The 16,318-nt window shown below is 46.2% G+C and overlaps 1 protein-coding gene across 2 annotated transcripts in view; it reads right to left on the minus strand.

Annotated features, from left to right (window-relative positions):
- Positions 1-12,683, minus strand: part of MFN1 (mitofusin 1) — a 39,167-nt gene extending 26,484 nt beyond the window's left edge. Inside the window, exon 1 of one of the 2 annotated variants that reach the window (XM_075268635.1) lies at positions 12,622-12,683. The gene's annotated coding sequence lies outside the window, so the exon portion shown is untranslated. Of the gene's footprint in view, positions 1-12,584 lie in introns of both variants that reach the window. The other variant, XM_075268636.1, reaches the window with a different exon arrangement.
- Between the last annotated feature and the right edge of the window lie 3,635 nt (positions 12,684-16,318).

Raw genomic sequence — 16,318 nt, forward strand, 5'->3', positions numbered from 1 at the left:
ATAGCGATGTGTCTCTATATGGTCAGACACTGGTAGGATTAGTTGGATAGTACCAAACTGTGTGACACCCGGCAATAATAAATGTATTCATTGTGCAGCACTTTTGGGTCTGGATTTTTGGCAGTAAAGGCTGCTGATACAGATGCGAACATGGCCTTATCCAGTATTAAAGGGATGCTATCACTCAGACATGATTTTTTCTAAGTGCCACGTCGGAATAGCCTTAAGAAAGGCTATTCTTCTCTGCGCCACCGTTCGCCTACAATCCTGGTTCTTGTCAGTAAGCTAATGAGCTCTCTTGCAGCACTGGGGGCAGGCCCCAGCGCTCAGACAGCACTGGGGGCGGCCCCAATGCTGCGAGAGAACTCTCTCCAGGGCCACCTCCTCCTCTTCAGAAGCGTCATCTTCAGCCTCTTCTTCCGGTGGTGGCGGCTTGTTACTTCTAAGGTCTCGTTGAGAGCGAACTGCGCATGCCCACAGGCCACGAGAAAATGGGCGCTTCCAATACTGTGCAAGCGGCCATTTTCTCGTGGCCTGTGGGCATGCGCAGTCTGCTCTGCCCAAGGCCATAGAAGTAGCAAGCCACCGCTGGAAGAAGAGGCTGAAGAAAAGGCGGCGGCGCTGAAGAGAGTTCTCTTGCAGCATTGGGGATGCCCCCAGTGCTTTCTGAGCGCTGGGGCCCTCCCCAGTGCTGCGAGAGAGCTCATTAGCATACCGACAAGAACTGGGATTGTAGGCGAACGGCGGCACGGAGAACACAATGAAAGGTAGGAGACGAATAGCCTTTCTTAAGGCTATTCCGATGTGGTAGAGTATCCAATGAAATAAAAAATTCCAGCTTCTATCCACGGTCCTTGTAAAACGTAACATTTATTCCAATATTAAAAAATACATGTTCACAAGCAATATCGTCTCGTAAGTGTTTCCATCCCTTACATAGACTCACTGACGCGTTTCGAAGACATATAGTCCTCTTAGTCTTAGCCTAACTTACTTTTACCCTAGGTGGCTATAAATACCTTCCGGCATAATCACAGCCATCTGTGGTGCCTGGGAACTACCATTAAAAAATTAACTCCTCATGGATCCTAAAAACCACATTTGCCTTAGAATGGAAACTCATTTCAACGATTATCAAACACAAATGTATATTAATAATACAGACACTATGCTTATTCTTGATACGAATACAAAAAAATATGCTCATTGGATAGAACACTTAAACAATAACAGAGTTTAGATGTCAGAACAATAGCATACTTAATATGCGTTCACTTTGCATGCAATGATAGAAAAATACACGCATAAAAATGTATTTGTATATTATGTTTTCCTCAACCCTTCAGTATATAGTTCACAGATTCCAAAAATCAATCCATAAGAATCCCAGTCTCTGATTGTAACAAATGTGTTTTATCTCACAATCTAAGTCATTCTGAATGTAAAAGACGGATCGTGGGGCAGAAAAACATTGCATCAAACAATATATGTGTATATATGGCTACCCCGATACTTTGGGCAGTTGAGGTCCCAAATACTGAACATAAAATTATATGTCCCAATTATGTGCCGATTCCACATATATGATACTAAACTCCCTTCTATACACCTTGTACAACCCTACGTTAAATTGAGCGCATGCGCACTAAGAGAGATGCTCGGCACTATTATGCCTTAATGCACATGCGTATTAGAAGATCAAACTTTCAACAGGAATAATATACCATAGGAGAAAAAAAACGGGATTCCACATTCCACATACCATACTACGTTCATGAATATTCCTCCTCATGTTATTACTAATGAGTACTAATATATATAGTCCAGATCATTTCTACGGTTAAGCCCATTTGGATGCCTGACATTTAATTTTAAAATCCAAAAAGCCTCGCGGATTTTCAATTTATGAGCCCAATTCCCTCCTCTTAAGGGTCTAATAACTTTTTCTATCACTTTGAAGGAAAAGGAGGATAAATCCCTCGAATGTTCAACAATAAAGTGTCTGGACACTCCTGTTTTTTGTTTGAATTCAGATTACGTATACTCTGTAGGTGTTCCGATATTCTAATTTTGGCAGATCTTGATGTGCATCCTATGTAACTGAGATTGCAAGCTTCACATGTAATCATGTAAATGACATATTCTGTTGTACAATTGCAGAAACTTCTTATATCATACTTCCTAGTTCCCAATGCATCCGTAAATGAAGTGCCCTTCCTGGCATATTGACAAACCTGGCACCTACTTAAACCGCATCTATGGAAGCCCTTAAGAGATAACCATGTATCTTTGTTGGTCTTGTTTTTTCCTTGTTCTATATACATGCTAGGGGACAAATAGTTGCCTAAGGATTGCCCTCGCTTGGCCACAAAATTGCAGCCTTCTGACATAATAGATCTCAATTTGTCATCTTGGTTTAATATAGGTAAATTTTTTCTGATGATATCAACAATTTTTCCATATTCATCACTAAACCTAGTTGTAAAATAAACTCCTTTTCCTGTTTTCTTTTTGTTTTTAATGGTAGTTCCCAGGCACCACAGATGGCTGTGATTATGCCGGAAGGTATTTATAGCCACCTAGGGTAAAAGTAAGTTAGGCTAAGACTAAGAGGACTATATGTCTTCGAAACGCGTCAGCGAGTCTATGTAAGGGATGGAAACACTTACGAGACGATATTGCTTGTGAACATGTATTTTTTAATATTGGAATAAACGTTACGTTTTACAAGGACCGTGGATAGAAGCTGGAATTTTTTATTTCATTGGATACTCTGCAACATGACCCATAGCCGGTGGGGTTGAATTCCGTGCTTCCTCCGTCCTGAGCCCTGACAAAGATACTGATTTTTTTTGTTCCTATACTCAGCAATAAACTTCCATAAAATAAGTGTTATAGTTATCAGCACTAGAGATGAGCGAACAGTGTTCTATCGAACTCATGTTCGATCGGATATTAGGCTGTTCGGCATGTTCGAATCGAATCGAACACCGCGTGGTAAAGTGCGCCATTACTCGATTCCCTTCCCACCTTCCCTGGCGCCTTTTTTGCTCCAATAACAGCGCAGGGTAGGTGGGACAGGAACTACGACACCGGTGACGTTGAAAAAAGTAGGCAAAACCCATTGGCTGCCGAAAACATGTGACCTCTAATTTAAAAGAACAGCGACGCCCAGGTTCACGTCATTCTGAGCTTGCAATTCACCGGGGACGGAGGTTTCCGTCCAGTTAGCTAGGGGTTAGATTCTGGGTAGGCAGGGACAGGCTAGGATAGGAAGGAGAAGACAACCACAACAGCTCTTGTAAGAGCTAAATTCCAGGGAGAAGCTTGTCAGTGTAACGTGGCACTGACGGGCTCAATCGCCGCAACCCAGCTTTCCCAGGAACCTGAATGGAATACACTGACAGTGTATTTCCGTATACCCCATATATACACCCCAAATCCCCGTTCCAACGGTGTGCCCCCCCACCTTCACCTCAGAAATACCCTGCAAGTCCCCTAGCAATAGGATTGGGGCTATATACACCCACTATTTTTGCTACTGCCATATAGTGCCATTGTCTGACTGGGAATTCAAAGAATATATTGGTGTTACAAATACCCTCATTTCTTGCTACTGCCATATAGTGCCAGTTTCTGACTGGGAATTCAAAGAATATATTGGGGTTACAAATACCCTCATTTCTTGCTACTGCCATATAGTGCCAGTTTCTGACTGGGAATTCAAAGAATATATTGGGTTTACAAATACCCTCATTTCTTGCTACTGCCATATAGTGCCAGTTTCTGACTGGGAATTCAAAGAATATATTGGGTTTACAAATACCCTCATTTCTTGCTACTGCCATATAGTGCCAGTTTCTGACTGGGAATTCAAAGAATATATTGGGTTTACAAATACCCTCATTTCTTGCTACTGCCATATAGTGCCAGTTTCTGACTGGGAATTCAAAGAATATATTGGGGTTACGTGCACCCACAATTTTTGCTACTGGTATATAGTGCCATTGTCTGACTGGGAATTCAAAGAATATATTGGGGTTACGTGCACCCACAATTTTTGCTACTGGTATATAGTGCCATTGTCTGACTGGGAATTCAAAGAATATATTGGGGCTACAAATACCCTCATTTCTTGCTACTGCCATATAGTGCCAGTTTCTGACTGGGAATTCAAAATGCGCAAGGCTCCCGGAAAGGGACGTGGACGAGGCTGTGGGCGAGGTCGGGGGAATGGTTCTGGGGAGCAAGGTAGCAGTGAAGCCACAGGGCGTCCCGTGCCTACTCCTGTGAGGCAGCAAGCATTGCGCCACTCCACAGTGCCAGGGTTGCTTGCCACATTAACTAAACTGCAGGGTACAAACCTTAGTAGGCCCGAGAACCAGGAACAGGTCTTGCAATGGCTGTCGGATAACGCTTACAGCACATTGTCCAGCAGCCAGTCAGACTCTGCCTCCTCTCCTCCTATTACCCAACAGTCTTGTCCTCCTTCCTCCCAAAATTCCCAAGCTTCACAGAACAATAACCCCAACTGTCCCTGCTCCCCAGAGCTGTTCTCCGCTCCTTTCATTGTCCCTCAACCTGCCCCTCCACGTCGCGATTCCACGAACCTAACAGAGGAGCATCTGTGTCCAGATGCTCAAACACTAGAGTCTCCTCCATCTCCGTTCGATTTGGTGGTGGATGACCAGCAACCCACCCTCATCGACGATGATGTGACGCAGTTGCCGTCAGGGCATCCAGTTGACCTGCGCATTGTGCGGGAGGAGGAGATGAGACAGGAGTTGGAAGAGGAAGTGGTGGATGATGAGGACACTGACCCGACCTGGACAGGGGGGATGTCAAGCGGGGAAAGTAGTGTGGATGTTGAGGCAGGTGCAGCACCAAAAAGGGTAGCTAGAGGCAGAGGCAGAGGTCAGCAGCTTAGGCGAAGCCAGGCCACACCCGGAATCTCCCAAGATGTTCCAGTTCGTACCCAGCCCTGAAAAACTCCCACCTCGAGGGCACGTTTCTCGAAGGTGTGGAGTTTTTTCAAGGAATGCGCCGAGGACAGATATAGTGTTGTCTGCACAATTTGCCTCTCGAAATTGATTAGGGGCTCTGAGAAGAGCAACCTGTCCACCACTTCAATGCGCCGTCATTTGGAATCCAAGCACTGGAATCAGTGGCAGGCAGCAACGGCAGGACAAAGGCCGCCTGCCGTTCACGCCACTGCCACTGCCTCTGCCACTGCTGACTGTGCTGGCGATGCACTCCAGAGGACGAGCCAGGACACCACTTCATCTGCCTCCGCCACTTTGTTGACTTCTTCCTCATCCTCCCCTGTTCCTGTCTTATCTCCTTCTCCTGCACCATCAAAGGCACCATCAGGCGCTTCTTTACAACAACCCACCATCTCTCAGACATTGGAGCGGCGGCAGAAATACACTGCTAACCACCCACACGCGCAAGCCTTGAACGCCAACATCGCTAAACTGCTGGCCCAGGAGATGTTGGCGTTCCGGCTTGTTGAAACTCCCGCCTTCCTGGACCTGATGGCAACTGTGGCACCACGCTATGCCGTTCCTAGCCGTCACTACTTCTCCCGGTGTGCCGTCCCCGCCTTGCACAGCACGTGTCACTCAACATCAGGCGGGCCCTTAGTTCCGCGCTTTGCACAAAGGTCCACTTGACCACCGACGCGTGGACAAGTGCATGCGGACAGGGACGCTACATTTCACTGACGGCACACTGGGTGAATGTAGTTGAGGCTGGGACTGCTTCCCAAACTGGCCCGGTGTACCTTGTCTCCCCGCCTAACATTCCTGGCAGGGACACGAGAAGAACACCCCCCTCCTCCTCCTCCACCGCCTCCTCCTCCGCCACCGCCTCCTCCTCCGCTGTTAGATTGACCCCAGCTACGAGTTGGAAACGTTGCAGCACTGGCGTTGGTAGACGTCAGCAGGCCGTGCTGAAGCTGATCAGCTTGGGGGACAGACAGCACACTGCCTCCGAGGTGAGGGATGCCCTCCTCGATGAGACGGCAATATGGTTTGAGCCGCTGCACCTGGGCCCAGGCATGGTCGTTTGTGATAACGGCCGGAACCTGGTAGCAGCTCTGGAGCTTGCCGGACTCCAACATGTTCCATGCCTGGCCCACGTCTTCAACCTAGTGGTGCAACGTTTCCTAAAGAGCTACCCCAATGTTCCAGAGCTACTGGTGAAAGTGCGGCGCATGTGCGCCCACTTTCGCAAGTCGACAGTAGCCGCTGCTAGCTTAAAATCTCTCCAGCAACGCCTGCATGTGCTTTTGTGCGACGTCCCCACACGCTGGAACTCAACGTTTCAGATGTTGAATAGAGTGGTTGAGCAGCAGAGACCTTTGATGGAATACCAGCTACAAAACCCTAGGGTGCCACAAAGTCAGCTGCCTCAGTTTCACATCCATGAGTGGCCATGGATGAGAGACCTTTGTGACTACGGGTCTTTGAGGAGTCCACAAGGAGGGTGAGCTCTGAGGATGCGATGGTGAGCCTTACAATCCCGCTCTTGTGTGTTCTGAGAGAATCCCTGATTGACATCAGGGATAACTCAGATCACACAGAGGAGTCAGGGATAGCATCCGATCCGTCACAGCTGGAGAGTAGGTCCACACATCTGTCCGCTTCATCGCGTTTAATGGAGGAGGAGGAGGAGGAGGAGGAGGAAGAAGAGTTGTCCGATGATGTGATGGTGATACAGGAGGCTTCCGGGCAACTTCGAATCGTCCCATTGTTGCAGCGCGGATGGGTAGACATGGAGGATGAGGAGGAAATGGAGATTGAACTTTCCGGTGGGGCCAGAGGAGTCATGCCAACTAACACTGTGGCAGACATGGCTGAGTTCATGTTGGGGTGCTTTACAACCGACAAGCGTACATCTCCTCTTTTATTCCGGTAGAGGGGAGGGCCAATCGCATCAATGCTTGCCACAAGCAATTGGTGCAGAATATGATGGATGTTTCCAGCATGTGACGTTGGCGGCAGGGAGGGCAGTTCCTCCAGTAGGCGACCAAGTTCTCACCAGTCCAGACAAACAAGGGGCACACTGTCTAAGGTCTGGGACACCTTGATGGCACCCCCTCGCCAAAGTGCCGCCACGGAGGGTCCTAGTGTCACCAGGCGTGAGAAGTATAGGCGCATGTTGCGGGAATACCTTTCCGACCACAGCCCTGTCCTCTCCGACCCCTCTGCGCCCTACACGTATTGGGTGTCGAAGTTGGACCTGTGGCTTGAACTTGCCCTATATGCCTTGGAGGTGCTGTCCTGTCCTGCCGCCAGCGTCCTATCTGAGAGGGTGTTCAGTGCAGCCGGTGGCATCATCACTGACAAGCGCACCCGTCTGTCAGCTGAGAGTGCCGACCGGCTCACTTTGATAAAAATGAACCACCACTGGATAGAGCCTTCATTTTTGTGCCCACCTGTGTAAAGCACTCCAACATGAAACTCCATGTCTGTGCTCAACCTCTCCAATTCCTCCGCATCCTCATACTCATCCACCATAAGCGTTGCACAATTCTGCTAATACTAGGCTCCCTCCACCATGATTTCCCCCAACTCTGCTGGTTAGAGGTTCCCTCCACCCTGATTTCCCCCAACTCTGCTGGTTAGAGGCTCCCTCCACCATGAATTGGTCCAAACTGGGGTTTTTAGAGGCTCCCTCCACCATGAATTGGTCCAAACTGGGGTTTTTAGAGGCTCCCTCCACCATGAATTGGTCCAAACTGAGGTTTTTAGAGGCTCCCTCCACCATGAATTGGTCCAAACTGGGGTTTTTAGAGGCTCCCTCCACCATGAATTGGTCCAAACTGAGGTTTTTAGAGGCTCCCTCCACCATGAATTGGTACAAACTGGGTTTTTTAGAGGCTCCCTCCACCATGAATTGGTCCAAACTGGGGTTTTTAGAGGCTCCCTCCACCATGAATTGGTCCAAACTGGGGTTTTTAGAGGCTCCCTCCACCATGAATTGGTCCAAACTGGGGTTTTTAGAGGCTCCCTCCACCATAAATTTGCCCCAACTCTGCTGGTTAGAGGCTCAATCCACCCTGATTTTCAAAACAAATGTTGGTGCCAACCTCAACTTACTACAAGGGCCAAATTCACTGCTGGTGACAAGCTCTCCTCACTGCAAGTGCCAAATGCACATGTTTCAAGGTGTTTTCCTACTGTCAGAGAGGTGGTATTGAGTGTGTAAAGTGTGTAGTTGTTAGGCTGTGATGTTGGGATAATAGAGGGTCTTTGGTGTGTTAGATGCCCCCAGACATGCTTCCCCTGCTGTCCCAGTGTCATTCCAGAGGTGTTGGCATCATTTCCTGGGGTGTCATAGTGGACTTGGTGACCCTCCAGACACGGATTTGGGTTTCCCCGTTAACGAGTATCTGTTCCCCATAGACTATAATGGGGTTCGAAACCCGTTCGAACACACGAACAGTGAGCGGCTGTTCGATTCGAATTTCGAACCTCGAACATTTTAGTGTTCGCTCATCTCTAATCAGCACGTCCTCTCCGTCTCTGGGTAAATACACAGTGTAATACCAAGTTACACAAGCTTAAGAACACTGAGCAATATCAAGTGTCAGATGGCGCAGGAAAAACACAAACTGGAATGTGAAGCATTTAAGATGTGTTCTCTAGAATAAGGAAACACAAAGATGTCCAGAGAACGCTAACTACCCGAATGCATGTCGTAAACTTTGGTAAAGCAGGGATAACGTCTTAGGGCTGTTTTATGAAGACTAGACACCTTACTTACAGTGAAACATAATGTAAAGGGAGATGCTTCCTCAAGTGCCATGAAAGCAGACCCTCAAGCTGAAGTGCCTTAGGCTGCTCCATAGCCCCTCCACTCAGCTATAAATGATGGTAGTGATCATATGGTTAGACACTACAGCCATCACTCAGAGCGGAGGGGAGGGTTGGGAGAAACTCAATGTACAAAGTCTAAAGCATGTCAGTATGAGGACCTGTATCCATGGCACTTGCAGGAGTCACGCCCATGGGAATCAAAGTCCTTTTTTACAGTGAGGATTTAATGAAAGAATCCTCAAAGGTACATTATATGTAACCTGCTGTCTACTGCCTGCCCTTACCTAGCTCTGACAGCAGTCCTGCATGGGCAAAGCAACTAGAGAATTATATGATAACTTTGTGCCAGTCATTCATGATCATCATAACTGTGCCCTATGCACAAAGCAAGGTCTATAAAGATATGGTTTTCACAGATTTGTTGTGAGGGCCGCCTAAGGCCCTCATTCCCCATCAAACACCTTTGGGATGAACTATATGAATAGCAAGCCAAGCTTTCTCATACAACGTCAATGCCACAAATACTCTTACAGCTGAATGGGCACAAATTCCCTCCAACAAACTCCAAAATCTTGTGAAAGGTGCATGCCACTATACCTGTAAAAGGGGACCCAACTTCATACTAATGTCCATGGCTTTGGAATAGGATGACCAACAAGCTAATGCACATGTGATAAATAGGGGTCTGCATTCTGTTGGCCATGTAGTATATCTTTAACTTAAAGAATTCATTTTAACCTTTCAAATGAGCCCCAGTGCAAGGCTCAGGAAAACAAGGTGAAGATTACGGTTTTATTTTACTGTAAACTGTTGCTGAGGAAACTGGTGTGAAACTGCATGTGCATGGACGGATATAGATGTATCATATACAAATATATCATGTTTATATTTACAATTATTATATAAGTAATAAAAAGGCTCAGCCTAGGTACGATTTACACTGCTGACCACATTTACAGAACTGTACAACAGAAACTTGGATTATGAGACGTCCTACGAGTCCGCACAGCAAAATACAAGTATTGCCAGGAAAATGAAAGTAACAGCACAAGTGATCACATTACACCTCTAATAAGGCTATGTGTTTATATACATATATATGAACTTGCACTCTGTTTAATTTAAAAGGGAATCTGTTATGGCAATTTGGGACACTAAACCACCCATAGGCCCTTATGGACCAGGGGGGATAGTGTCACAAATTGCCTTGCAAAAAAGTTATTGGTTTCCACAATACAAATAAGAAAAGCTTCATACTCATCCTGCTGCTGTACTCCTCGCGCTAGCACAGTTCTTCACTGAAGCCGGAAGAGTACACCTCAGCTTCAGTGAGCGGGCCTGGTACCTCAGGCATTTACACAGTGAAACCAGGGTGTATGTCCTCAGCTTCACTGAAGAACTGTGCAAGGGCTGGAAATCCAGAGAAGAGTCCGATGAGACTCATCTCTAAGTAACTATAAAGGTTTATAAAGATGTGGATGGTTTAGTGTCCCAAATTGACAAGACAGGTTCTTTTTAATTGGAAGAGAGTATATTTTTCAGTTTCCCATCTGCCTTAGGCTATTTTAAATAGAGTACGGCTCTGGAGTCCCATCTAAATGAGGTCACCTTGTCGTGGCTTCTTACTGTCTGATCAAAATAGGTTTAATAAAGAACCTCTAATTTATATATGTAGTTTATAGATCATTTTAGTTGATTTTAATGGCAGTAATGGCCAGTTTTGATCTTTATTTTCTTTATACGTCCTACTGCTATGTGCAGAGTTGCTGCTGCGATCTTTGCATTTGTTATATTCCCATGGTAGCCTGCATCTGTTCACATTGAGATGTGCTGTCTGAATTATTTTTGTATGTATGTATCTATTTATGTGTGTATACATTATACACATATATATATCTATATATAGTGGTTGGCAAGATGTCTCCAATATCAATAAGCAGTGATGCAAAAGAAGTTATAGCTCTGATAGGTGCACTTTCCCATCTAATAGGAAAATAAGGGTCCCCTTCACCCCACCATCAAATCGGTAAACTCCAGAGAGAAACAGACCACACATGTATGTAGCTTTTTCCATTGCAGGAGTGAGTTGGTAAAACCTAACCATGTCACCAGTCCCAAAAGTTACATTGGAAAAGGCCACATGCATGACACCGCCTCTCTAGAGACTCCATTCTCCTGAACCAGTGAGGGCTACCCAGTGCACTAGTAGTACAGCAAGTCAATCTTCTCTCTAAACTGCATGTAACAACAAGCGACAAGAATGTCTAAAATAAGACGGGCTTTGGGCAAGGCATCAGAATGTCATTGTGGGCCACATGTGGTCCCCAGGGAGTCGGATGTACGGCCCAATTGTAAAGGCTTATCTATACGATGCAGTCAAATCACAGTTTACTTCTGTAATTACAGAAACATTATGGAAAAAGACATGCCAATGTGCTGCAATGCGACCGCACCGTGTCAATCAGATCACAAGTAGAACTGCTAGCTTTATTCATCTAGTTAACAGTCCACAACTGTAAGAAATAAAGCAATAGCTCATAAACACTGCCAAATGTCCAGAATAGCTGTGCGCATGATCAAGTCACAGGAATGCAGAGGTGCGCTTTATATGCCACTATATGATGCCTCCTTAAAAGTGTTATTAAACTTTCAAACAACTTCTGATTTTTACTTTTTGGCAGCATTTGTATCATCCCTAATGACACATTACCCATTCTGATCCACATCTAGACCTCTCACACAGCCACCCACTCTGTACAGATAAGAGCAACTGTCTGTGCAGGACATCACATCAATATTTTTAATTAAAGTATATTACTAAATGTATTAATGACACAAATTCTGCAATAATATAAAAAGTTGCCAGAAGTTTAGTTACGCTATAAAGGTTATTCTCATTTTATAAAGGGACAGCACATTGCTAGGATATGTCATCACATTATAACTGGTGGGGGCCTGTCCTCTAGGACCCCCACTGATCCAGAGAATGAAAGGATGCAGCACTTGAGTCCCCATTTAAGGTTTTCCATGCAAGTATTTCCCCCAGGAGAAAACTGCAGCAAGTCCCATTCACTGTGCCCCACTGGGTGGCCAGGATGAGTGGGGGTACTAGAGGGTGGGCTTCCTCCCATCACCCATATCACAATGTATCACCTGGATGACAGTCAGCAGCTTACAGCTTCTGGCCGCAGTCTGACTATGTTCAGGAACTACAACTCTCAGCATACCCTGTGACAGGAGCCATCTAGTATGTAGTTTACTCACTTACATAAGTCTTTGCAGTCATGTCACCAGACAGACAGTATAACAAGAGGATCCAGAGATCCAGGTCATACCCTAGAGATCAATGCAATAGAAGGACAAAACCAATTCCTAAACCAAACCACAAGAAAGAACTGGAGAAAACTGGGAAGGGGGGAGGTGTGGGGGATGGGGTGACCCAGGTGACAATCATTTACTAGGAATTAGCCCTGATAGGATGTGATCACACAGACGCCAGCCTGCGACCTGTATGGAGACTACAGACAAGGCATGCTGGGAGTTGTAGTTCCAGGACACAACCGTGATGACTACAGCTAGTCTGTCCTCGGACAGGTCACACAACAGAGTCCAGTGTAAAGGCTGAGAAACAACCTGTAAGAGAAGCCGGGCCAGCACTGCAGGCAGACCCGGGCTCACAGCAGGAAAGCCCGCAGTGCCCCGCTCACAGGGCAGCCCCAGTACCCAGGGCCGGCACACACACTCATACCCGCACGTCACTACCTTATTCCCGGCTGGAGAGGACCAGCTGAAGACCTACCTAGCCGGCGTGCTGACCCCGGTAACCTGACACGCCACAACCAATCACAGCTGGGGGCGTACCCTACGTCACTTCCTAAGGAACAGGATCCTGTTGTAAGAGCGAAAGCAGCGCACTAAGATACAGTCTGACTCCTAGTGGGCTGAAGGGCCGGACCGTGTGTGCGCTAGCATCTACCCTGCTCTATATAGAGAATGCTAAGTCCTAGTGGGCTGAAGGGCCGGACCGTGTGTGCCCCAGCATCTACCCTGCTCTATATAGAGAATGCTAAGTCCTAGTGGGCTAAGGGGCCCGGACCGTGTGTGCCCCAGCATCTACCCTGCTCTATATAGAGAATGCTAAGTCCTAGTGGGCTAAGGGGCCCGGACCGTGTGTGCGCTAGCATCTACCCTGCTCTATATAGAGAATGCTAAACTATAGTGGGCTAAGGGGCCCGGACCGTGTGTGCCCCAGCATCTACCCTGCTCTATATAGAGAATGCTAAGTCCTAGTGGGCTAAGGGGCCCGGACCGTGTGTGCGCTAGCATCTACCCTGCTCTATATAGAGAATGCTAAGTCCTAGTGGGCTAAGGGGCCCGGACCGTGTGTGCGCTAGCATCTACCCTGCTCTATATAGAGAATGCTAAGTCCTAGTGGGCTAAGGGGCCCGGACCGTGTGTGCGCTAGCATCTACCCTGCTCTATATAGAGAATGCTAAGTCCTAGTGGGCTAAGGGGCCCGGACCGTGTGTGCGCTAGCATCTACCCTGCTCTATAAAAGGATGCTAAGTCCTAGTGGGCTAAGGGGCCCGGACCGTGTGTGCCCCGGCATCTACCCTGCTCTATAAAAGGATGCTAAGTCCTAGTGGGCTAAGGGGCCCGGACCGTGTGTGCCCCGGCATCTACCCTGCTCTATAAAAGGATGCTAAGTCCTAGTGGGCTAAGGGGCCCGGACCGTGTGTGCGCTAGCATCTACCCTGCTCTATATAGAGAATGCTAAACTATAGTGGGCTAAGGGGCCCGGACCGTGTGTGCCCCAGCATCTACCCTGCTCTATATAGAGAATGCTAAGTCCTAGTGGGCTAAGGGGCCCGGACCGTGTGTGCGCTAGCATCTACCCTGCTCTATATAGAGAATGCTAAGTCCTAGTGGGCTAAGGGGCCCGGACCGTGTGTGCGCTAGCATCTACCCTGCTCTATATAGAGAATGCTAAGTCCTAGTGGGCTAAGGGGCCCGGACCGTGTGTGCGCTAGCATCTACCCTGCTCTATAAAAGGATGCTAAGTCCTAGTGGGCTAAGGGGCCCGGACCGTGTGTGCCCCGGCATCTACCCTGCTCTATAAAAGGATGCTAAGTCCTAGTGGGCTAAGGGGCCCGGACCGTGTGTGCCCCGGCATTTACCCTGCTCTATAAAAGGATGCTAAGTCCTAGTAGGCTAAAGCACCAGGTGCCTCTACCCACTAGAATTTACCCTGTTCTATATAGAGAATGTTACATCCTAGTGGGCTAAAGGGCCCAGACCTTCTGTCCACTAGAATTTACCCTGCTCTATATAGAGATTGCTAAACTATAATAAGCTAAAGCACCAGGTCCTTCTGTCCACTAAATATAGTTAATTTTGAGCAGAAGGACCAGGTCCCTTTGCCCACTTGCATTTAGCCTGGTCTATATAAGAATGCTAAATCCTAGTGGGCTAAAGGATCAGATCCCTCTGCTCACAAAGATTTAGTATCTGTACAAAGAGAACGATAAATTCTAGTGGGTAGAGGGACATGGTCATTTTTTTCAGAACGAGCTATTCCTAGTGGGCAGAAGGACCTGGTCCTTTAGCATCCTTATATAGAGCAGGCTAAATCCAAATGGGCAGAGAAACCTGGTCCTTCTGCTCAAAACTAGGCATTCACAGTGGATAGCGCATCACACTAATAGTCTGTCGCTAAGTGTGAAGGCATTTCATGTATGAAGTATGAGCAGTGCTGGCGTTACGGTCTATTTCTCTGCCCAATATAACGCCATGATACAGGCTAGAATGGAATGGGTAGTCATGTGCTGCCTGGTATGCCATGCATCCAGTAGGTGGCACTGCCTTCTGTAACTGTTATGATGCACCACCTGCTGTGTCCACGTTAAAGCAGGAGGAATGTCATGACATAGAGTAAGAATAAAAACTGAAAATGATAAAAAAAAGATTAAAAAAAAAATGGCAGTTTTGTCAAAAGATGAGAACACAAAGTTTAGCAGGGATCAAATTTTAGCAACTAACCCCTTTACATGCCCAATTCCTTTGACCACCAAGGAAGTTTTAACCAGTGCTAAATATTTTTTTTCCAGCTGGAGCGTTCAGTACTGGTGTAGGCCCCACCAGAGGATACGTATGATTTATAAAGAGTCATAAATCCTGCCCCGGAGCAGAGATTATTATCAAGACTGGCATGTAGTGTGCATGTTACTAAATCTCTCCTATTAGTAAAGGCAGCTGGCAGGTCACCCTTATGGAATCCTCTTTAAAAGTCTTTCATAGGACATTGTTCTCATTAGAATGGGCTCCCCCTGTGGTGCTTTGGTCTCTGCCACGACCTGAAAGTCTAGAGGGATTTTGATTTCCCTGAAACTAGACCCCATGTGCATTAGCACCACATGAGCGATAATGTCAACACTGTCCTATATAGTTCTTGCAATTTAAATTCCTTAATAGTAGGTCTTAAGAGTACATATGGAAACCTGTGCAAATACAGGGAGGACATATAAACTCTGTGATTGACTTACAATATAATGTATCTGTTGTAGAAATGTTGATGTATTCTTAAATGTAAATGATACTTTCTCATGTCTGAGCAGTCTCTGCACACGTAATGTAGTATAAAATAATACTCTACTCTTTCTACACATACAGTCCTATGAAAAAGTTTGGGCATCCCTATTAGAAAAATATTTAGAACTAAAAGTGATTAAGATTAATAGAGGTGCCCAGACTTTTTCTTAGGACTGTATATGATGTAAGCCTAGGGATAGACCATCTCTGTTATTTTCCTGAAAAACACTGTTCGTCAGCTTTGATAAATAAGTCCCATTGACTATGTTCTATTTATTGACACAGCCAAGTTTAGACATTAAGACTCCAGCAACGTTTCTTCATTTTTCCATCACATACCCATGAGGGCTTTTTGTGAAACATTGCATTTTTGTAATGGAGCCATTTTGTAGTACACATATTGCATTAAAAAAACTTTTATTTGCTTTGTTTTTGGAGGATTAGAGGACTAGAACATGAGATACTTCTTTATTGCATGGTATATACAGGTCAGTATAAGGCTATATGCACATAAACATGGTATAACGGTACAGATGGCACATGGATAAGATCTATGAACTATCCATGTCCTCCACTGACCTATTAAAGTGTAACTAAACCTATGGACAACTTGTGATTTTCTGGCAGTACTTGTGTCATTAATACATTTGGTATTGTACTTTGTTAACGATGTTTGTCTCCCTTCTGTGAAATCCGGCATTCTTTTATTCTACTCCTTGCTGCTATAGTGAGAGCTCTTGCCTCTCAGAGTAACTGTGTATGGAGGATGGGGCTGTGTAAAATGTAAAGAATATGAGAGGAGGGGAGGATTACGTCAATCAGTTATATCTCAGGTTTTATATAGTCTTTTCTGTAAACCTGTAATATACCATATGGTCTAAAGGTGATTTTGACAAAACATCATGGAT

Source organism: Leptodactylus fuscus, chromosome 3, assembly GCF_031893055.1.
Source record: "Leptodactylus fuscus isolate aLepFus1 chromosome 3, aLepFus1.hap2, whole genome shotgun sequence".
NCBI lineage: Eukaryota > Metazoa > Chordata > Amphibia > Anura > Leptodactylidae > Leptodactylus > Leptodactylus fuscus.